The following is a 24,880-nucleotide window of genomic DNA, read 5'->3' as shown; positions in this document are numbered from 1 at the left end:
GAAGTGTTAAGTTCCAACCTCCAAATGAGCCAGTCCTAGAATGGAAGGGTAGTAGTTCTGTGTTTAAGGGTCAGTTCATCTCGTGCTTTAAAGCTTGAAAAATAATTTCTAAAGGTTGCCATCTACATTCTTATAAGGGTTAGCTATGCAAATTCCAAAGCCCCTACTCTAGAGTCGGTCCTAATTGTTGATGAGTTTTTGGATGATCTACCCGGTGTTCCTCCAGAAAGAGAAATACACTCTGACATAGACTTTCTTCCAGGGAACTCAACCCATTTATATTCCTTCTTTCCAAATGGCTCCGGTGGAACTAAAAGAGTTAAAGGATCAATTGAAAGACTTGCTAGACAAAGGTTTCATTAGAATATGTATATCCCCATGGGGTGCTCCCATTTTGTTTGTTAGAAAGAAGGATGACTCGCTTCGTATGTGTATCGATTACCAGAAATTGAACAAAGTAACCATTAAGAATAAATATCCAATTCTGAGAATGGATGATTTGTTTGACCAATTGCAAGAGGCAAGTTACTTTTCTAAGATCAACCTCTGTTTCAGTTATCACCAACTAAGGATGAGGGACTATGACATTCCCAAGATGGCATTTCGAATGAGATATGGCCATTATGAGTTCTTAGTTATGTCATTTGGATTGACCAATGCCCCCACGACATTCATGGACATGATGAATAGGGTGTTCAAATAATATTTGGACATGTTTATAATTGTGTTTATTGATGATATTTTGGTTTACACTCACAATGAGGAGGAGCATCCTAATCACTTAAAGATTGTGTTGCAAACTGTAAAGGAAAAGAAATTATTTTCCAAGTTTAATAAGTGTGAGTATTGGCTAAGGTATATATACGGCGAAGAGATAATGGTTGATCCTAAAATAATTGAGGCGATTAAGAATTGGTCTAGACCATTGTCCCCTTTGAATATTAGAAGATTCTTGGGCATAACCAGATATTTTAGATGGTTTTTGGAAGGGTTTTCCTCAATTTCATCACTTTGACTAAGTTGAATCAAAAGAAAGTAAAGTTCCAATGGTCGAAAGCTTGTGAGAGGAGTTTCCAAGCGTTGAAAGATCTTCTTACTACTCCTCCTATTTTGACCTAACCAGAAGGGTTTGATGGTTTTTTTGTGTATTGTGATGCTTCAAGGGTTTGTCTTGGTTGTAATTTAATACAAAATGATATGGTGGTATAGTGTATGCTTCAAGGAAACTTAAGGTTCATGAACATAATTATCCGACTCAAGACTTGGGACAAGAGGCGGTTGCGTTTACTTTGAAGATTTGGCGACACTATCATTATGGAGTCTATATGGATGCATTTACCAACCATTAGAGTTTATAATATGCGTTTAAACAAAAGGATTTGAACCCTCAACAAAAGAGATGGCTTGAATTACTGATGCATTATGATATGAGTGTGTTGTACTATCCTGGTAAAGATAATGTGGTTTCCAATACACTAAGTAGATTGTCTATGAATAGTGTTGCACTTGCTGAAGAAGGTAAGAAAGAATTGGTTAAGGATGTTAATAGATTGGCACATTTAGGTTTACGCTTGTTTGATTCTAATGATGGATGTGTTCTTGTGCATAATTGCTCAGAATCATCTCTTGTGGCGGATGTTAAGGCCAAATAAGACCATGCTTTGATTTTGGTTGAATTGAAAAAGTAGATTAAAGAAAAATCCATTGAAGCTTTTGCAACATCCCTGAAGTCCTTATTCTAAACTAACACTGAATGATCTAAATATTTTCACCAGAGGCTAGCAACGAGACCTTTCACGGACCGTATTGGTCTTCACGATCCGTGAAGACTGCTTGTGAAAACGCCTAAAATTTAGAAAATTAGAAAAGGAAGGGACCACAGAAGGCTCTACAACCCGAGTGCTTATCACGGTCTGTGCTATCCGTGATCCTTACCCTAGGACCCTTGAGTTGGAAATCACCTGGAGTGAGGATCATGAGCTGTAATGTGGTTCACAGATAGTGAAGAAGTCCGTGAAACTGAATCCCCTTAAACCTTTGGGATGGTTCGACTTCATGATAGCCTTCACGGCCAATGGGGAACATCACGGATCATGGTGGCATCCATGAAGATTTACCCCCCAGCAGGTAACAAGTCCAGGACCATGGACACCACCGCAGACCTTGTGAGCTGCACATGCCATGTTGGCCTTCTGTGAAAGTGTCCGAATCAATTTTAATGAAGGGAATTTTGATCTTTTCCCAATATATCCCAGTTGAACCCTACACTTCTGAGGAAAAAATATAAGTTCCTTATCATACTTAACAAGGTTTTTCTCTCATTCTCACTTACAATGTTATAGAGGAGTGATTTATTATTCATGGTATTCGAGCAATTCATTAAAGTTTCGACCATTCTCTTGATCTTTCCAGGTATGTAAGGGTGGACTAAAACATGTAATTTGTTCCTCCCTATGCCCATGATTGTGATAGATTGATTATGATTGGATTGAGTCTCCATGATTATGTTTCTTGAGGATTTCTTTCTTAAACTTTATATGTTTTACTGGTTATTGAGAAATTAATGTTTTTTCTCAAATTCGTTTCCTGAAAAAATGATTTAAACTACCTGTTTCATAAACCCTAATAACATGATTATGGATATTCAATGTATATGTTTAGGATTGAGTCTACAGCCTTGAATTTGTGAATGCTTATTTGTGATTTAGATGTGAGCATGATGATATTGTTGATGAACTTGATAGTCCTTTATATTTTCCTAATTGAACCCAAGTGAATGGTCTCAAATGAATATTTTCGCAAATGATTTTCTAAAATTCCCTTAAATACATGATTGAGATCAATTGGAAAGTGATTGGTCGAAAGCATTGATTTGTTAGAATTCATGACCTTATAAGAATCTAATTGAGTCTTATCAATTTGGTTTGATTAGTATTGATTAACTTTTGAGCTTTGATCTTGGCAGGAGTATCGAGCACTGAATTGTATAAGAATAAGTAATAACTCAAAACCAATAACTACACCACCAAACGTAGGAGAGGAATGAACTACCAAGTTAGAAGTTTCCTAATTTATTGTCCAGACATACTAGGACTCAATTGGGTTTGGGTCCATGATTTTTTGATTCGTTCTTACCCTGTTAAGGTATTGAACGAAAGTGGCAACAATATGGGTTTATTGTACTATCACTACTCATAAGTGATGGTTGTTGGATTGGAAAAACTCCCATATAGGTCTTGATAGTACTCTGATTGGATTGGATTGGATTATATATGATTAGTCTCTCTCTAAATCATATTCTTGTTTAGACTTAGGACATCTTGATTGAGTTGTTCAACTTCTTGATACTAAGTTGATTCTATTTGATTCATGTTTCATTATGCTATATTACTTACTCATATATTTCATGTACTGACATCCATTTTAGCCTGTATTATTTTATGATGCAAAGAAAGGTACTAGAGATATGAACAGGCGTATCATTGATGATCTATTCGTATTCACCTTATTGGTGAGTCCTCTTTTCTTTCAAAGGATACCACAATAATCTTTCTAGATTTTGAGTTTAGTTTTCATCATTTGATTTGAGATAGCCATAAACTTTTCATTGGCACCACTTAGACAGTTCATAGAGGCTTCTTAGACTAGATTGTAGATCTTGAAGATTGGTTTACCCTCTTTTCGTAGTTTGATTCATACTAGTCTTGTTGATTTGATTATTTGAAGGATTGTTGGCCTCTGGACTAATCTTATGAGTAGTTTTCTTAATGAGTTAAGTCTTCCCCTTATAGAGTGTTAATGAATGAATGTGTGATTGGACCAAGTGGTTTGCTTGGGTACCAATAATGATCTTCTAGTGCCGGACACACCTAGGGTACTATCCCAAGGCATAACAAACTTGGTATCAGAGCACAGAGTTCAGGATTCCTAGGGAGTCTATGAAGCCATGTCTGGTAGAATCTAACTTATTGGTGTGTTGTGCACCACCCTTATAATAAGGAGGCTATAAGACATTAGGAAATTTTTTCACTTCTTCATACTCTGAGTTCGAGCTAAAGAGTTTAACTCTAACAAGTTCCTTCCTAATTCATGTGTTACACGTTTGCAGAAAATACCACCTAAATGTACCGCCACTCAGAGAAACACCACCGACAATGAGATTCTATAGTCTGAGATGCCTTAATTGTCAGGAGTGAGAACTAGGGGCCAACATGCAAGGTCTACTGAGGCACCCCAAGATCCTAATACTCGGTCATCACCAACTTTTGAGGCTTATTTCTGAGTGGCGATTACTATGCCCACTCAGTTGGTAGCTTTCCAAAATGGTAGCCAGAGTTCACTAACTCCTAGCTCTAGTTCTCAAAAGTCGTCTACTACCATGAATATTAGAGAATTTATAAGAATGAATCTACCAATTTTCATGGTTGTAAGGCTGAAAAGGACCCCCAGAACTTTATCAATGAGATATGGAAAATACTTAAAGCAATGCATGCTATTGAAATTGAGAGGGTTAAGTTGGTTATCTATCAGCTCAAGGATATTGCTAATTTTTGGTATAACTAATGTGAATAAGGTAGAGGTGAGAATGAGGAGCCTACTATTTGGGATGATATTTCGAGGGAGCATTCCTAGATCACTTCTTTCCCTATGAGTTAAGGGAAGCAAAGGTAGAAGAATTCCTGAATTTGAGGAAAAAAAGGCTGATTGTGAAGGAGTACAGGCTTAAGTTTATCCATTATTCTAGATATTCTATAGGGATGATTCCAGATTTTCGTTCTAAGATGATGAAGTTTTTATCCGGACTGCGAAGACATGCGAAGAAGGAGTGAAAAGAATTGTTACTAATTTCTGATGGGGATCTTTTTAGGTTGATGATGTATGCTCAGCAGGTAGAGGATGATAGGAGGAAATACAAGGAAGAGCACTTGAGCAAGAAGGAAAAAATTAGCAGGACATGAGAACTAGTAGAGGCAGATTAAGGTTAGTAGGTCCTTCTTTTAGAAGAGGTCTTTCAACTATGCCCCATCGGCGGGAAGTGTACCTACATCGTATAACAAGTATTACCAGTAGGGAAAAAGTCACCAATGTTCCAAATCCTAGGTTTTTCAATCCTAGGCTAGTGTGGCTCAAGGTTCGAAGAGAAATCCACCTTGTGGTGAGTGCGGTAAGCTCCATCAAGGAAAGTGAAGAGAGGGAAGGAATGGATGTTACAAATGTGTCCAAGTGGGCCATTTTGAAAGATAGTGTCCGACATAGGGCAACATATCCCAGCCTTCTACCATGGGACGCCCGACTAGAGTTAATCAGGGAGGTAATACTTCAGGTATAAGTGGAGGTGCAAAACGTCTATATGCCATGGGTAGTTTCCAAGATCAGGAGAACTCCCTAGACGTTGTAATGGGTATGATTCGAGTCCTTACTCTTGATTGTTATGTTTTGATGGATTAGTGTCCCAAGTTATCATTTGTATTTCCTTATGTGGCTAGTAGATTTGATAGAAATCCTAAGTGTCTTCATGAGCCTTTTAGTATATCTACTCTTGTTGATGAGTCTATATTAGTTGATAGTATCTCTAGAGATTGTGATGTGTCTATCTATCACAAGGATATCATGGCTGACTTATTTGAGTTGGACATATTTGATTTTGATGTGATTATTGGCATGGAATGGCTATATGCTTGTTATTTCTCTAATGATTGTAGGAATTGGATTGTTAAGTTCAATTTCTCGAATGAGCCTGTCTTAGAATGTAAGTTATAGCTTTCCACTGTTAAGAAACCAAAGCTATATTTTATGTATTTATTGAGATTATGAAGTATAACTATTTTTAAAGAGAATGTAATAATCTGGAGAATAGTCATGTTAAAATGAGTAAAGTGAAATGAGATATTATTTTAAGTATATGAGCATTATTATATGACTTTAAGAGTAGTATTGAGCACCAATATGCGTAAGAATTTAGATAACTCAAATCCCGTAATCTACATAGCCAGCATACGATAAGATCTCGGGCAATTCTTAACTTAAGTCTCTGATATGGACTACTATTGGATCCATGAGATGAGTTGTGTTCCTTACCCTAGAAAGGCATTGGATGTCTCTGGCAATGACATTAATTTGTTGTACCATCACTTTGTGATGGTTTTCCATTAGAGAAACTCCCAAAAGAGTAAAATATTATTTTCCTATTGAGTTTCATTCACTTACTTGTGTTTTGAAAAGCATTGACTTACTTTGATATTTGCATGCTTCATTTCGGTTGAGTATTCAGTGAGTTGTTTCCTTTAACCTATTTTATGTACTGTATATTCTATCTATTGATATCTTTCGACGGTGCATAATTTTATGATGAAATACAGGTATTATAGATCTACAATAGGTATATCATTGATGATCACATTCATCTAGCTTATTGGTGAAACCTCCTTGCTTTTAGAGGTGCTCGTGTAAATTTTCTAATTATTTATTATTTATTCTTGAGATAGTTGTACGTCTGTCCTGGTATCTAGAGTCATTTAGAGGATTCATAGATATAGACGTAGATATAGATAAAGTTGAGTTAGTTAAACCTTTAAGAGTCCATTTTATATTCAGACATTTAGTTTCGCGATGCGAGAGTTAACTTTTTGTGTATATTACATGCTCGCACTTATGATTCTATTTCTATTGAGTTGAGTCTTTCTCTGCGTAGTTATCTAGACCAAGGGTTCACTTGAGAACCAACACTGATTTCTGAGTGTCGTCCACGCCTAAGGAGTAGAGGCGGTGCATGAAGAATATTTTATCAGAGCATAGAGTTCAAGAGTCCTATGATGTCTATAAAGTCAAGTCTAGTAGTTTCTTCCTAATTGGTGTGCAGTGCTCCATATCTATAATAGGGAGGCTATAGGACTTTAGGAATTGACTCATTATTTAATACTCCAGTTCGTACAATAGAATTTAACTCTATAAAGTCTCTTTAAAATTCATACATTTACACTTTTTCAAATAATGTCTCAAAAATGCACATTTATTTAGAGGAACATCGCCAATACTGGTATCCCACAAAGTACAATGCCTCAACTTTATGGAATGCAGACAAGAAAAGAGACCGAATAATAGAGCATGAGACTGAGAATGGAACTAAAGAGGTTCTTCAAACACCTACTACTGCTCAACTTACCATTACTTCTGACGTAGAGTTCAGGGGAGCTATCACTATGCTCACCAAGTTGATACCTACCTATTTAGGATAACAAAGCAGTCCATTTACTAGCGCTAGATCTTAAGAGCCTTTAACTTCCATAAGGATTAGGGACATTTGAGGATGAACCCACCAGTCTTCAAAGGTCCAAAGGTTAAAGAGGATCCTCAAAACTTCATAGATGAAATATGGAAGATCCAAGAGGCTATGCATGTCATGACCCAAGCCTAGGTCCTATACATGACATGGCGAATGAGACACCTGTAGGTACCTCACACAAGCCTCTTAGCATTAATTTAGCTTTTCATAGTTAGTAACATTTAATAAGAAAGTGAAAGAAATGGGATAACCTATCGGACGCCCATACCCCTGGAAGGTACAAAACATGACAAATATACTATCGGCCCCCATAAAACAGAGGGACCACACTATGTAAGTATGCTGGTGATAGACAATGCTAATGAATGCAAGTCTGTAGTAAAAACCAGTGACATCATTAGTGGCTTTAACAGAACAACAAACCAAATTTATAGAACCACCCGTGCCCCCAACCTGCCAGGTGGGACCTATGTGACTCTCTCATCCAGTTCAATGGTGCACTGGCCAGAGGGGCCCATAGGAAACACATGAAGTTTGTATACATTGCCTGGGCCTGAACCAGGTCTTACATAGACAAATAGCATACCCTTAGTGTTATTGGAGAGTGAAAAGCCAAGCCATTGTAGAAAGGGAATCACCGCACCGAATATCGATAAACTAGTAACCTCCATCGTGAGCACCCTAAAAAAGAGTCGCCCAGTCAGCTAGTAAACGCCTAGAGGCATGGCCCAGCTAGCAAGAGTAAACCCGGGGCATAGGTGGGCTCGCCGAATAGCCAAGTAAAACTGAGTGCATACCAAATGCCTCTAATTCCTCAAGTAGAAAAGGAGAACATCCCCGATGCCTCATAAGTTTCCAAAATAGTGACCAAGTATCTAGGTGGTACGACTCCTATTAAAATCAGTTTAAAAATAAAAAAAGTATGCAAAATCCTTCTCAAAACAGTAGTTTAAAACCAATGAAATACCGAGTTCGTACCACAAAATGAGTGACTACACTCAAACAATGCAAGGATGTCATCACCTTATTTCAAAGAAGATACACACAGCCATAAGGAAATACCAGGTCCTAGCACACAACATGTCAATGGACTAACCGAGGATCTAACTGTTGCTTGGAGATGGCCTTGGGAAAAAAATAGATAATAGATAAGATGGCATCATAAGCCTACCGCAAAATAAAAGCGAAATAATCGAGGCATGGCTTCAAATCATAAAACGGGAGAAACATCTCTAGGTATGATGCCTTATCCCAAAATAAGACACCTCAGCTCCCAACCAGCACTGCTAAGCCAAACCTACGGCGACGACGAGCACCAGAGGTCTCAAGAACTAGCATAAAAGTGGCTTCCTATCCATAATAACCCCTACCGAAAGCTACGCCTAGCTAAGAGGGCAACAACCACATGATAAGGTGCCCAAGGCTGAAAGCTAGCGTAAGGACATCAATATCGATCCTAAAAAGGATAATAAATCATAAGTTACCACCACAACCAAAGCTTACGACCTAATCTACTAATTTCACGAGACTATTCTAGCCTAAGGCTCACTCGGGAACAAGAAAATGGGATCCAGTGACGAGAATGCTAATTTCTGAAAATACTCACCTAAGTCACATGTAAAGTATACTAGATGATATCTAATAGAGTTCAGTCAAAGAGGGAAGGCCGTAGCCTACCTCAAAGCTGATCACTCTCGCTGTGAATCCACCATAATGAATCTCTCATCCTGCAAATCACCTTCAATCACTGCCACGCTAACAAAATGTTAATCACATCGCCAATATGATCGTTACGACACAAAAATCATTAAATTCAAAGATAGGCTAATTTCGGGGTCTAAAATGGAAAAAGTGGGATCCGCATTTAGAATTATAGAATTGACCACAAAAATAGGTTCTAAACGTCACCCCGAGCTCACAAATAAACATTATAACACAATTACAATTTGGGAAACTACACAAAATATGCATGCAATGAAAATTCTTAAAAATCAAAACTAAAGAAGAAAATGCCAGCTTCTTGATCATTTAATTCTGAAAAAATGAGACTCTTCCAACACAAAACAATTACACTACGACAATTCTTGTAAAAAACCCCACAATCTAGCATCAAAAATCACTCAAATCCGATTTAAATTGATCAAGTTACAACCTTAACAATTTCAACAAAATACAACTCTGAAAATCACTACAGAAGTTTCTAAAAACGAATTCTTACCTCACACAAAGCTTTTCCTTGCGTTCCGGAGCTTATCACCGGATTTCTCACGAAATTCCCTAGAAATTGGACCTTTGAATTGCCTAATTTGATGTCAAGATGATGGAGAAAACAATGTTTAAATTTAGGAAGACAAGCTGAAATTTGTCTTGGTCTTAATTAAAAATACCAAGTCAATGGTCTTCATGAACGCGGCTACAGTGCTTTGCTAACGCGGAGGTCAAGAAACTTGACCTATGCAAATACGACCAAAGGCCTGGATCGCAGAGGCAAAGCTTCCACACCTCTATGAATACAAATAAGGCCCCGCGAATGTGGAGAGCAACTTCAGGGACCTCCGCGAATGCGGCAAAGGGCCGACAATCACGCAGAACAAAACTCCTTGCTCCAGATATCAACTAAAAAGCTAATATTTCTCAAGTTTAAATATTTCAACGAGGTGCTTGAAATTCGTTCGAAATCCATTACACGCAAATGGGATACTCTAACCCATAAAATTTGACATTCCAAACTAAATGGCTCTATTGAAATTTTCATATGAGGTCGTTACGACTAAAAGTGGGTCCCATACCCAAGGGCCATTTTGAACCAAATTCCACAATGGGCCTCAGAAAGAAAATGAAGGGTCATTCTAGACCAAACTCGATATTTTGGAACTAACATGTTGTTAGAATTTTCATCTGAGCGCGTTTTTCAAAAATGTTGACAAAAGTCAACTTTAGGACAAATTTCAAAGACAAAAGCGCCAAATGGTCCTAAACTCGTACCTATCACCTCAATACTCATGTAGACTATTCTACTAGCCTAATTTGGCCATTCCAGAGTTGATGGAACTGTCAGAATTTTGATATGAGGTTGTTTTCCTGAAAGTATGACCGAAGTCAACTTTTTAAGTTATAAAAGCTCAAAAACATGAAAACATGCATAAAACCCAAACGAACCAAACTGTGAATGACATCAAGTCAACAATGACTTAGGGTTACTGTAGGAAAGCTCTTAATACTGAAAAGATTGGAAAATAAAGAAAATTACTTAGTGGGTCATTACATCTACCCCACTTGGTGGGTTATATATATACGTTATATGTGGATCCACTAACTAAGTCATAAGACAACCTACGGTAGCATGTAGTTTATTGGACATGAGATTCCTACTAAGGCTTTTTAGGGCCCACATATCAAGTCCCCCCAGTACTAAGTCAAATCCAATGGAATACGTATCATAACATAGTAATCATAGTTAATATATCATAAACATGATCATAGGTTTGAAATTCATAGAATAGTTCATTTCATAACATAAGTGCAATGTTAGTATTGTCCTTCAATATTACAATTCATGCATACATGATTTATATCATTAGGACCTAGGTCACCACATAGGGTCCTAAGTCACCTTTTCTATAATTTGCATAAAAATGATAACTTGAAACATACTTATAATACATGACAATAATTCATACTTAAAATTAGAGTAAAACTCATATACCTAATCAATTTGATTGAAAACCATAAGTATACCTTTAAACATACGACTCCATGGTCAAAATTCATGAAAATTCATCATAGAGTTTATGTAAAAACATACTCATAATGATCATACCTAATGATTAAATATGAAATTGAATCAGCCGAACATAATTCATCAAAATTGAAGTTTAAAAGTACTAGGATGTCATCAGATTTTTGAATTAAACCTTGGAGTCCATGAGTGGAAGGGAATCATGAATCAATCCACACATAACTTGATTGAAATTAGACTTGAATTTGAGAAAGGCTACTTGATCTTTAAGAAATCCTAATCAATGCTTGAAGAACTCTTGAGGAACCTTGGGATAGAAGTGTAAAATTTGTTTGGAAATTAATGAGAGAAAATAAAAAGTTTAGGAGTATTTAGGATCCAATTCTTAATGAATCTAGTTCTTAAAAATGTACACATACATTATTAAAATGTACGGAAAAACGAAACTAGCCCTCATTAAAATTCCAAGTCTGGCACTTCTACGACATGAGTCTATGAGTTGTAGACATAGTGACGAGTCATCATCATGACTCGTCCTGCAGGACCCAAGAAAGAACTGAAAATTGAGTCTCTTTACTTTTGTTATGAGTCATCTTTACGACTCGTCATTAAGTTTACGGATCGTCGAAGTGACCCATCTTGCAGGTTTGAAAAACCTGCAAGTTGAGGAGTCTTTGAAGTTTTCATATGACTCACTTCTATGAGTCGTAAGCTTCTCTACAACTCATCCTGTTGAGTTGTAGTGGAAGTCCTGAGGGTGACCATTGTGGGTCATCTTACCTTTCCACAATGACTAGTTTCTACGAGTCGTCATTTTCTCTATAGGTCGTCAATAGACTTGTAAACCCAACTATTACCTAGGCAAATTTACAAATTCTTACCTTACCACTACGAGTCATGTTTATGACCTATAGGAACTTCTATGAGTCGTAGACTAACTCGTGGACTTGGGCATTTTCAATTTATTTGAAAACAAATTTGTTTGTTTGATTTTTCATCTTACAGGGTCTTACATGAGCCTACCTACAACCCGTATTTTAAACCATGAGCCATATTTTGCACTCGAAATACCTTGAACCATATCTTGAAATTTCTAGTGTAATCCCCGATTTATTCCTACAGACTATAAAACCTTACATGGTCTATACATGGGTTCCTAAAACTAGTGCACCCAACAATATTTTGAATCTTTTTCATTTCCAATCTACTTTTACACTTCTGAGGTGTTTCACAATCCATGCCTTGAATGAAATCAAAATCCACCATGTCTAACTCGAATAGGTCGGCTATAGTGTCTATATAATAGATTAATAAGGTGCAATCTCGTTAGACTCTATTATCAAGAATAGACTCACCAACAGGAGTAGAAACATTGAAACACTCTAGAAGGTGTTCGATATCAATACCAAACTTTATGGTTTTAACAAGAGTCATAAAAAATATTTCACCTGGGTAAAGTAAGGAAAAAATAGCAAGGGAAAAGACTTTCAGCATACCAGTAATAACGTCTGGCGAGTTCTCTTGATCTTGGAGGCTTGCCATAGAATGCAGATGGTTTGAACCTCTGCCTATCCCTAAAGTAGGACCCCTTTGAGAACACTGTTAGATGGAGATGATGAAGAACATGGCTATGTTTCCCCATTACTCTACTTCTACATCACACATTCTCTTAAAAGTGTTTTTTAGATCCACCTGTCCGTAGAAAGTTTGGCTTATTTTCTGAAGTTTCTTAACTTTGTGTTTATGGACCCTTTAATGTATTGTAAGCCCTTCTACGGACTATCATGTACGTCTGAGGGAAACGTATGGTGACAGGGGACTTTTAGGACTTTGAGTTTGAATAACCATTCACGGTCCATAAATCTTTTTATAGGTAATACTGAGGGATCGTAGAATTTAGCAAGAGGGACCTTTCAGGACTTCACTTTCACGAGCCAATCTAGAAGCCATAGATTGCTCCGAGAAAATCTGACTAACTTTCGAACTTTCAAGACTCGGTTTCATGGGTTTTCTACAGTCCATAAAATGATCCACTACACATAGTTCAGTTGGTTTAACATAGACTTTGAATACCAATTTCAGGAGTTTGAATCCAAGAGTCTATCTACAGTTCGTTGTTACTTTTATAGCCCATAGATATTGTTCGTAAAAGTCACTTTTATGTAGAACTTGACTTTTTTTCTGTGCTTTTCTAATTTGATCTGAGTTAGAATATTTTGTTGTGTTTATAATGTAAAAGCTACTATAGAAGAGTGCAAGTTCCAAAAGTGGACCAAAATTTACAAACTTGTCTCAAAAGCAAATGGCAAATCAAAGACTAAATACAAAAATAAAGGTATGATCCATAACACCATAAGCTTACCCTAGTCTCTGAATCCTCCTACAAGTAGCTTGAAATTTACAGTAATAACTGATGCTCGGACCTGCATCATAAAAACATATGCAGAGTGTATTATGAGTTCTGAAAGAACAGGTACCTAGTAGGCATCATAGTCTAACTAAGCTTGGAAAAATAATAAAATAATGTAAAGCGAGAATAATATCAACATGAGGTCAAATGGGAAAAATGTTAATGATAGCCTCACCAGAATCCACACTAATTTAAGAAAGAATGAACATGAAAGATAAGTAATGAGCTATCACCTAATAGGACCCCATAAACTCAAAAGGTACACTTGCACACAATTTAAAGTAAAAAACTAAATAAACCCCTATAAGAACGATGAGTACTCAAGAAGAGCTATAAATATTTGTGGACAAGAACTAAAGAGTCTAGAACTAGGAATGCACAACCCAAAGTTCCCAATACAACCATGTCGCCAAGTCTCAACTCAACTAATGAGTAAGTGCCCATATATCTACCTATATCTGATGATTGTATGATAAGACCTTGAATCTGCGATGATAAATGTGATAATGACCAAACGTTGAATCTGCAACAATAAATGTGATGGTGTCTAGGCCTTGAATCTATGAAAATAAGTTGACAGGGATGAATCTCATATCAAGTCATCATCAGAGGTCCCTTGTGGATCAAGTCAACACCAAGGTTCCATTGAGTCACTCCAATCTCGAATCCAATCCAAACCTATAGTGTAATGAATGAAAATTTACAACCGGATAACATAGTGCCAAAGCACCAAATGCGGAATTATGGATGAAATGCCACAAGAGGTGAGTTTAAACTTAACCAAGGATCATATTATGAGACTCCAATCTGCTATATCAGCCAATAGGGAGCTAAACCATCTAAAGCAATATCAGAGAATCTCTAAGGCCTATTGGCTTCAAACACAAGCCTAAGGAAACACTTGCCTACACCTTGGCTAAGGAAAATAACAAGCTCAAAATAATCATAAACAAGTATAATCAAAACCCACAAGAAAAGAATGATCACAAAAAGGGAACTAAGCGTGCTAATACTTTCAGAAACCACAATTATGGCTAAAACATCATTTATAAGTAAACTAGTCATGATCATCTACAAACCCAACCCAATTCTAACAAATCAACATGAACTGCAATTGAAAGTTCAATCTAAAGACCGGTAAGCAATGTCCTACCTCAAGGTAGACTACACGAGCTACAAAAGTCATAACTCCAGATTTTTCCATTTCAAACGACTTCCAAAATCTTCCACAGTAGAAAAATTATATTCACAATGTCAATACGAAGATTTTGATACAAAAACACAATAATTGGAGACTAGCCAAAAATTAGGTAAAAACAAGGAATGTGGGTCCCACAAAGGAAATCCCAAAATTGACTCCATCGAACCGTCATATTTACCTTACCAAGATTGTATCCCAAAATGAGAGAAAATTCAAGTCTCATAAAGAGGAGAAATAGCACATGTAAAGTTTCCATCAATTTAATCACAAAACAAGAGTTGGGCAGCCCTTTCGGGGAAAGTTTTACCTCAAACATGCACTTCTCAAGGCTCCCAAATCAATTTAATGCATAGGCACAAACTTTTTGGAGAAATAGTAACTTGAATAGCCAAATTCATATCTCTAGAACTCAAGTTATCGTGTTTTGAACACTTTGGGATGGAGCTGATGACGTATGGTCTTTTAAATGAAACACTAGAAAAGATGGCTATCGCGAATGTAGAGGGGAAGTCCCGTGAATGCAAAGGTAAACCATCCTAGGATTTTGCTGTCATAACCCAACCCCATGGGCCATGATTATTGCCCGAACTAGACACTCGTGTATACCTATTATATATAATCAATCAATAACTAAACATGATATGGGGCTTAAGGATATGGGATGTCATATCAAAACTATCCCATGTTTATATATTAAAGCGACCTATCTCTTGAGGAGTTATAACGTTAAAGGTAATGTGGCACGTAAGACGACAAGGCTGCCACTACACATCATATTCCAAACTATACATGTATATACGCAAGCCGACAAGGTGCCACTATGAATAATAATATTCCGAAATATAAGTCATACTAGTATAGCTGGATAACATCTATAAACCACCCATATATATGTCTACATATCTCTAAGAATACCAACAGTAGCGTATGATGGGACAGGTCCCCGCCGTACCCATGGATAAATAAATATATACATAAAAATATCTATACCAAAATTCTAGGCTCCAGGACAATGGAGCACTTCCAAAATAACTGAGTGGAAATTCTAAGCTGGCGGATCCTCGAAATAAATATATGTACCTGCAGACATGAAATGTAGCCCCTCCAAAGAGAGGCGGTTAGTACGAAATATGTACTGAGTATATAAAGCATAACGTATCAAAAATGAGATCGCATATGAAGTAGTGATTCAGGAGACAATTATAATACTCAAAAATCACTGTACATGTGCCTTATGAAATAAAACCATGCATGCTTAAATCATATATCATATCCTGCCCATTATGGACTCGGTGAATCTTTCCTATACATGTATCATATTCAGCCCATCATAGGGCTCCTCGCCATCATCACCTCATCATGTCATCATATCATATCATCATATACATATACCATACCCGGCCCTCTAGTGAGGGACTCAGTAAATAATGCAGTGAAACTATGCACGAATACATACCCAGCCCGAGACTCGGTGAAAGATATATTAAGGCATGCACAAGTAGAGTAGTGAATAACCATATGCATTTAAATTACCATTTGAGACTTAATAAAATAATTCAAATGAACGGTCATTTAAATATCAAGACAATATTCACTTCAAGTAACCTCCTGTTGACATTATATATTATTCCAACTATGAATTATACAAAAGTATGATTTATACTAAAATACGACTTATACCAACTTGGATGGCTGGAATCATACATATGAGTCAATACATAACGGTATAAATTCTGAAAATTAAGAACATTCGCCATCCTAGTATATCTATTCATTCATCGTCCATTTATTTTATAAGATTATGCCAAAAGAAAGAAAGGTTAGCTTTACATATCTTTAGCGTTTATACGAATATGTTGCCCAATATTTTCTCAACCTATATTAAAACGTTAAGCACTATGGTTAAGGTATGGATAGGAATAAAATGTACTCTACCGCTAGTAGGTTATTTCTAAAAAAAATTGGACAGCACCTCCCCTATACCGCTCACTTTCCCTACTTTAAAATCAGCCATATAATCATTAAGTAATATCAATAATCTAAAATATTGACATAAAACAAGATTTATTATGGGCAATAAGCCTAGAATGTTGCCACCAGAATCATCAAAACACTAACAATTATACATGAATGATTTTTCAATCAAGAATCTGGACATAACTTGTCTTATGATTCATCCTCTTTTTTTGATATAATTACAGCGGATATAGGCTCCAACATAAACATAAAAATTGTAGGTACACATATTAGATTTCCAAAACATATTTGATTTCTAAAATCAAAGGTCTATACACTGAGATATTCAAGAATTACTACACGCTATGCAATTCCAAAAATGTATTTGGACAATTACAATCTCCACACACCTTATTCCTCCAAATTCAAGAACAACAACTCATCAACAACATCAAAATAATATCAACCATTATTATACATCATCACTAAACTTATTCCATTATTTAATCCACCTAAAACAGCATCTTAACCCATAAATCTCAATAAATCACCAAATGAGTTTATAACAGTATTTTCTCCGTTCTAATCCGTTAAAACTCTAAACAAACTTGTTAACAATAAAAAAGGGACTTTAATATTACCTCAAGTTTGCAGTAGACACATTAAATATTCTCCTTATTGGCTGATATTTAGCTCAAATTGAAGCCAACTCAACATACAACAATTTTCTCTTCATGAGCTTCGGATTTCGGGACTCGAATTTTGGTCGGATTTGGTATTTCTCTCAAGATCTTCCTCTCTCTCTCTCTCTGGAAATTTCTGAATCTTTTCTTGTTTGAGGATTAATCAGGAAGCTTAAAACATCCCTTAATGATGTGGGTATTGGTCCTGACCCAAGTTGAAATCGGGTTCGGCCGAATTCACTATTCAGCTTGACCCTTCTGTCTTAAAACATCCATATATACTTATTCTGATGTCACCTCTAGACCCACGACCTATGGTTGGAAAGATATTTTAATTTTCTACAACTTTTGTTTTTTAGAGTTTTTCCAAATTACCCAATTATAAAAGGGTTATAGCCTCCTGAAGTCAGCTTACCCGAAAATGTGACTTTAAGAAAAAATATTTGATGGATTCTACTTTGATTTGGCTCAAGGGTCCTTCTAGAGATGTATTTTACTTCACATAAATTATCCATATAACTTGGCCTTTACAACAAATCATGCCATTTTAAAATTCAAAATTTAAAGTCCCTGAATTTATATCCGTTAGCTCACGAATAGTCCAAGATGCAAAAATACGGAACATAACATTCGCGAAAGCTGATTCCTTCCTGCGATTATGGAAATAAATTTAAGAAGCCTTTGATAAAGCAATAAGGTCGTTACAAATGTAGAGAAGGGAGGGGCTTTTACCATCTGATACACATAAGCTTGTTTTCCCAAAGTTCAAAATCTATAATGGATGATTGGTATTCGTTTAGAACCCCCCGCGCGCAAATACATTTATGAAGCATCAATACGTGAAAAATTGCGTGCATTGCTTCTAAATCAGATGGTAGGTCCAACTCATAGGCAACCTTGCCTATTCTACGAATAACCTGATAAGGGCCAATGTATCGCGAGCTAAGCTTCTTTTTTTTTACCAAATCTCATTACCCCCTTCATGGGTGACACCTTTAAAAATATCCAATTACTAACCTAAAACTCTAAGGGTCGACGCCAATTATCTGCATATGATTTCTGTCTACTCTGGGCTGCTAATAACTTTTCCTGAATAAGCTTCACCTTATCAATATATTGATGAATCATATCGGGTCCGATTAACTTAGCCTCACCAACATTAAACCAGCCAATTGGTGACCTGCATTTCCTACAATATGAATCCTCATACGGTGCCATCTGGATATTAGAATAGTAGCTATTATTATAGGCAAACTCAATAAGTGGCAAATGCTCATCCCAACTACCTCTAAAGTCAATAATATAGGTCCGTAACATATCTTCTAGCATCTGAATAGTACGTTCAGTCTGCCAATCAGTCTGAGGGTGAAATGTTGTACTAAGATTTATTTGTGTTCCCATTCCCTTCTTAAATGATCTTCAAAAGCAAGCTGTAAATTGAGCCCTTTTGTCTGAGATAATAGATGTGGGAATCCCATGAAGTCTTACTATCTCTTTGATATATAACCTCGCATAGTCCAACGCTGAATATGTAGTTCTAACTAAAAAAAAGTGGACTAATTTTTTCAGCCTATCTACAATCACCCATATGGAATCATACTTCCGTGGAGTGCGAGGTAAGCCTGTAATAAAATCCATATTAATTGCTTCCCAATATTTTCTCAAGTGTTCTCTTAGTTAATTATGCCATTTATAGACCTCCTTCATTTGTCCACTCGATTTAGTTCATTATAACACAATCCAAGTTCTACGAGTAAATCAAAATTTCACCAGGGTAATATTTTGGTACTCCAATATTCTTTCTTTACCCTACTATGACAATCCGTATTCTGGAATCATCGGCATCATGTGTAACTTTATGACTTTCATTTGAAGGTCTTTAACTATCATTTATTTTTACCTTTTGATCTCATTCTTTTGCGTTGGGTATCAATTAGTGTTAGGGTTCCTTTATCTTATGACCTTACCGTCATCCAGTAACCAGTAACCCGTCTATTCTGATTGTCTTGGTTAAGTCATTTTGTAATATCCTTTACCCTAACTGGCAATATTTTAGGCATAATATCGTGAGTCATTTCTCTATTTTCGACTCAAACTTTTCTATTACCCCTTTACTCTAATTTCTTCTTAGTTGTCTTACCACATATACCATTGCAATCTTTATACGAATATGTGTAGGTGCTTAAATCAGCCTAGAAAATACCTTAACGTCACCACATTAGTCTTTATGCAGACCCTATATTTTCTCTTACCTCTTTCAGTTGATATCAGGACTCACCTATGGATTTTGCCCCCAATACTAATTATATCTCTGTAGTTTTGCCTCAAACCATCTTATACTTTTCTTTGATGTATCCAAAATATTGCAATCACATTGTGGTTACTAAATTCTTATTCTGCTTATCAAGTAATCAATTGATCTCACCCTTAGCATACCAATATTCATAGGCTGCATAACCAATCTTGTAGAATTTGTACAAAGTGCATTCAATTCTAATTATAGTCTTTCCTTCTCTTGGCTTATTCTGCTTTACATTTCTTATTGTACTAACACTCACATGCTGTCTATTTTTTCATACCCGCATCCTTTCCTTTACTTACTATTAAATTTTCTCATATTCTATCATATGAGAGATTTCTCTCCTTTTCTACTTGTATATCCCAATCTTATTAGCCGATAATTACGTTGCCAACATCTCAACCTCTAATCTAGTATAACCTTTCTATCCTTTATAATATCTTCAAGCCACTTGTTACTATTCTCTTGTCGTATTCGTCCTTTTTATAAGCATCCATCTTTTGATGTCACACAATCCAAGATCTTTACCAATAATTCTTAGCACTATCTCAAATATCATCTTGGCTTTTATCCATTTATTGCTGACTTTCAAATTTTACTAACTTATTCCAGCATGGGATCTCACATAAAGTTTAGGTGTTCACCTTAACTTGTTGCAGTGTCAGTTTATTTCATCTTACACATATATTTCTCTTATCCACTTTCCCCCTTTAGGGTGTACCCATATCATTATCTATTTATATTCTACTCTATGTCCCCATTTCAAATTTTCAAATTCATGCGATTCTTTTCCAATACATTATCTCTGTCTTTCTTTATATCATCTATAACTTAGATTACCCATGTATGAAACCTTAACACAATCACAAGATGATGAGAATTCTCTATATATAGTACAAAATCTCGTTGATAAATGGTACTTGAATGATATAATTAATGTAGAAATTCATTCAAAGCCACATTCCATTCATTCCGATCAGTAATTAGCTAGTGTTTATAATCGTTTCAAATTCTCCATTTGGTAGCACTTATGTTCTAGTGATCAGTGTTCAAAGCTTTCTTATAACACTATCTTTATCCCAATAGATATCACATGTTCCTCTAGTAAACTCACAATACATCCGTTATTTTTTCAAATCTACATTCCCTATCCTCTAAGGATCTCACTATTTTCCCAGGTGAAGTCACATGTACAAAATACTCCTTTATGCCTTATACGCTTTCACCCTTGTTGTGTACCCAATGCTAACTTTTAATCTTACTCAAAATCATATCCTTTAGTCACTTCGCCGCTAGAATTTACTTATTTTCATAACGATTCTCGTCATACTCACATTATATCCTGTTCTTACTCAATCCCATAGTGTAACACTTTTTAACCTTATTGACGATTCTTACTATGGGTCAATTATACTAGATGGAGTAAGCGTACTTAACCTTTTTGTAAATTATCCCTTAGTATCATAACCCCTTTCGAATCATCCTAGCATTTCATCAACAACACATGAAATACATGATCTTAAATATCCCACAAGTTTATGTTTTCCATTCACAAGTTCCATATCCAATTAATTGGTTAAGGACTAATAAAATATTATCATAAGTCATTCTCCAACCACCACCACAACAAAGCTAGAATCCAATGAGCACCATCGGGCCTCTTAGTGCTTGATGCACCTGGTTTACCTCCAGGCTTATTCTTGAATTTTGAATGAATTATTTAATTCACAAACTAATTGTTGAGTGCCTTGTACTTTTCAATAGAATTAAATTTACTTAATTATGGAATGTTTTTTCCCTTTAACATAAGCTTCTTTTAAGACAAACATGCGATTGGAAGTTATCTTGGTCCGTTCAAATCAATTCTAAATAGGCTTTTTCCAAAATAAAATTTTCCAAATAATAATGGTGTCCCTTAAGGATGACATGGGGGTATTTCTTAACTCTTTACTCCAACACAATAAATTTACCTCATGGGTATCAACCTTCAAAATATACTATGAACTTGTGTCCCACTTTCTCTTTATTGTTTTTCTATTTCTGGAAAAATATTTGGGCAGAGTTTCCTCTGTATATTTCTTACTATCCCAAAATCTGCATGTATAAAATACCAACAATGCCTCACAGGGCCAATATATATATATTTATATCATCTCATAGCCACACAGGGCACCCAATATCAATATGAGTATGAAAATGATGGACTTACCTCGTATGTCCAACTCGAACTGCACCTGTTACACTTTTCTGTCTACTTTTTCTTTCAATTTTCAACTTTACATTTCAATCATATTTCAATATGCTTACCTTATCCACCATACCTCTTTCACACCATCACTTACCCATATATTATGTAGCTTCTAATATTATCAATCGCTTTCTTCTATCGATGCCGTTCTTCAGCTGAAATCAAAGGTTAGAACAAAGGAATTTCATGTCCTACGACTGGGCTCTATCGCACGATCTTAGATATGAAAGAAAGACAACATCCTAAATGTCATGTATCCTCCTGCTTATAGATGTGGTGCACAACACACCTATAAATAAGACTCTACTAGACACGGTCTGTAGACACTCAAAGGATGAACTGCTCTGATACCACTTTTGTCACGACCCAACCCCATGGGCCATGACTAGTGCCCAAACTAGACACTCGTGTATACTTGTTATCTATAATCAGTCAACAACTAAACATGATATGGGGCTTAGGGAAATAGAATGTCATATCAAAACTATCCCATATTTATATATTAAAGCGACCTGTCTCCTGAGGAGTCATAAAAACAAAGGTAATGTGGAACATAAGCCGATAAGGCTGCCACTACACATCACATTCCAAAATATACATGTATATACGCAAGCCGACAAGGTTCTACTATGAATAGTAATATTCCAAAATATAAGTCATACTAGTACAGCTGGATAACATCTATAAACCACCCACATATATGTCTACAGACCTCTAAGAATACCAATAGTATCATATAATGGGACAGGGCCCCGCCGTACCCATGGATAAATAAATATATACATAAAACTATCTATACCGAAATTCTAGTCTCCAGGATAATGGAGCACTTCCAAAATAGCTGAGTGGAAATCCTAAGCTAGCGGATCTCCAAAATAAATATTGGTACATGTGGGTATGAAACACAGTCCCCCTAAAGAGAGGGGGTCAGTACAAAATATGTACCAAGTATATAAAGCATAACGTATCACAAATGAGATCGCATCTGAAGTAGTGATTCAGGAGACAATTATGATACTCAAAAATCACTGTACATGTGTCTTATGAAATAAAACCATACATGCTTAAATCATATATCATATCCTGCCCATTATGGACTTGGTGAATCTTTCATATACATGTGTATCATATTCAGCCCATCATGGGGCTCAGAGCCATCATCACCTCATCATATTATATCATATCGTCATATATATATATATACTGTACCCGGCCTTCTATTGTGGAACTCAGTGAACAATGCAGTGAAACTATGCACGAATACATACCCAGCCCAGGATTCGGTGAAAGATATATTAAGGCGTGCACGAGTAGAGTAGTGAATAACCATATGCATTTAAATCACCATTTGAGACTCAATAGAATAATTCAAATTAACGATCATATGAAAATCAAGACAATATTCATTTCAAGTAACCTCCGGTTGACATTATATATTATTCCGAATATGAATTATACAGAAGTATGATTTATACTAAAATACAACTTATACCAATTTGGATGGCTGGAATCATACGTATGAGTCCAGACATAACGGTATAAATTTTGAAAATTAAGAACATTTGTCATCCTAGTATATCTAAGAATAAGAGCTTCGTTGGAATTTTATACATTTGTCGTCCATTTATTTCATAAGATTATACCAAAAGAAAGATATGTTAGCTTTACATACCTTTAGCGTTTATACGAATATGTTGCCCAATATTTTCTCATTCTATATTAAAACGTTAAGCACTATGGTTAAGCTATGGACAGGAATAAAACGTACTCTACCGTTAGTAGGTTATTTCTAAAAAAAACTAGACAACACCTCCCCTATACCGCTCACTTTTTCCACTTTACAATCAACCATATAATCATAAAGTAATATCAAAAATTCAAAATATTGACATAAAACAAGATTTATTATTGACAATAATCCTAGAATGTTGCCATCCGACTTATGTTACCCAAAATAGTAAGTTTGGAAAATTGAGTACCTCAAGTTGTATCCAAATTTTGAAATTAAAAATGGCAAAACTGGAGTTGAAACTTTTAGAGCTATGTCTTAAGGTTTCAACCCAAAATCAATCAATTCAAAACTCATTTTGTACAAAACAATATCATCAAAACACTAACAATTATACATGAATGATTTTTCAATCAAGAATCTGGACAGAACTTGTCTTATGATTTATCCTCTTTTTTCGACATAATTACAGAGGATATAGGCTCGAACATAAACATACAAATTGTAGGTACACGTATTAGATTTCCAAAACATATTTGATTTCTAAAATCAAAGGTCTACACACTGAGATATTCAAGAATTACTACACGCTATGCAATTCCAAAAATGTATTTGGACACTTACAATCTCCACACACCTTATTCCTCCAAATTCAAGAACAACAACTCATCAACAACATCAGAATAATATCAACCATTATTATACATCATCACTAAACTTATTCCATCATTTAATCCACCTAAAACAGCCTCTTAACCCATAAATCTCAACAAAGCACTAAATGAGTTTATAACGCTATTTTCTCCGTTCTAATCCGTTAAAACTCTAAACAAACTTGTTAACAGTGAAAAATGGACTTTAATATTACCTCAAGTTTGCAGTATCCACATTAAATATTCTCCTTATTGGCTTATATTTAGCTCAAATTGAAGCCAACACAACGTACAACAATTTTCTCTTCATGAGCTTTGAATTTCGGGACTCAAATTTTGGTCGCATTTGGTATTTCTCTCAAGATCTTCCTCTCTCTCTCTCTTTGGAAATTTCTGAATATTTTCTTGTTTTAGGATGAAGATTGAAGCTTAAAAAATCCCTTAATGATGTGGGTATTGGTCCTGCCCCGAGTTGGAATCGGGTTGGGCCGAATTCACTATTTAGCTTGACCCTTCTATCTTAAAACATCCATATATTCTTATCTTGATGTAACCTCTAGACCTACGACCTATGGTTGGTAAGATATTTCAATTTTATACAACTTTCGTTTTGAGATTGTTCCCAAATTACCAAATTATAAAGGGTTTATAGCCTCCCGAAGTTAGCTTACCCGAAAATG

Source organism: Solanum dulcamara, chromosome 9 (assembly GCF_947179165.1).
Source record: "Solanum dulcamara chromosome 9, daSolDulc1.2, whole genome shotgun sequence".
NCBI lineage: Eukaryota > Viridiplantae > Streptophyta > Magnoliopsida > Solanales > Solanaceae > Solanum > Solanum dulcamara.
The sequence above is the reverse complement of the archived record's forward strand: the minus strand, read 5'-3'. Positions refer to the sequence as shown.